This window comes from Cucurbita pepo, chromosome LG10 (assembly GCF_002806865.2).
Source record: "Cucurbita pepo subsp. pepo cultivar mu-cu-16 chromosome LG10, ASM280686v2, whole genome shotgun sequence".
In the NCBI taxonomy this organism is placed as follows: Eukaryota; Viridiplantae; Streptophyta; class Magnoliopsida; order Cucurbitales; family Cucurbitaceae; genus Cucurbita; species Cucurbita pepo.
The window spans coordinates 7,966,781-7,967,841 of record NC_036647.1 but is presented as its reverse complement, the minus strand read 5'-3'; positions in this window follow the sequence as shown (position 1 = coordinate 7,967,841).

The window sequence follows — 1,061 nt, the reverse complement described above, 5'->3', positions numbered from 1 at the left end:
AGAAGAATAGAAGAGTTTTAGTTTGAGACACTAGGTTGAGACATATACCNGATATTAAAAGAGAAGAATAGAAGAGTTTTAGTTTGAGACACTAGGTTGAGACATATACCGAGAAGAAAAAAGAATAGAAGTTATTTTCTAGTGTAAGTTTTAGTTTGAGACACTAGGTTGAGACATAAGACATATATCGAGAAGAAAAAAGAATAAAAGAGACATATGGAGTACACAAGTAAATGAATTAAAAGAGCTAGGTTGAGACATATATCGTGGATGATAATAAGAAGTTATTTTTAGTTACTAGGTTGATACTGAATTGCTTTCTCTGAGTGCACCCTAAGCGAGAATCATACCACTAGACCAAATGCCCTTTTTAAAAAAATGCAACATTTTAAACTCCTACTCAATATATTTTTTTCTCTCAAGTTTGAAATCTATTTTCTTGAGCGGTTGTTGGACTATAAAACAAAAACTTACACTAGAAACTGATTGGTATCATTCTTGCTCGACGAATCATCATGTATCCTCGGATTGGATTTTAAAGTTTTTCTTGAAGTTCTTCGATGGCTGATTGAATTGGGGGAATGGTTTCTAGGCACTTTCAGCACTCTATTCCTTCATAGAACTTGTGGGTAATCTTGTTGAGAAACGGTAGGAATAAGTTTGAAGAGAAATGGTGGAGGATTGCTCTCGAATTTGGAAGAAATCTGAGAGTAGGAGACCCATAATCTAAACGCTTATTGTCTTCGATTGGGGGATTGACCTTTCTCGATTCTTATTCCGTATTGTTGTTCCTACTTCAGACTTTATATGAGGATCTTAAACCGACATTGAGAGCTCCAGATTCTTCGTTATTTAGAAGTTTGAAGAGAAATGGTAGAGGATTGCTCTCGAATTTGGAAGAAATCTGAGAGTAGGAGACCCATAATCTAAACGCTTATTGTCTTCGATTGGGGGATTGACCTTTCTCGATTCTTATTCCGTATTGTTGTTCCTACTTCAGACTTTATATGAGGATCTTAAACCGACATTGAGAGCTCCAGATTCTTCGTTATTTAGAAGTT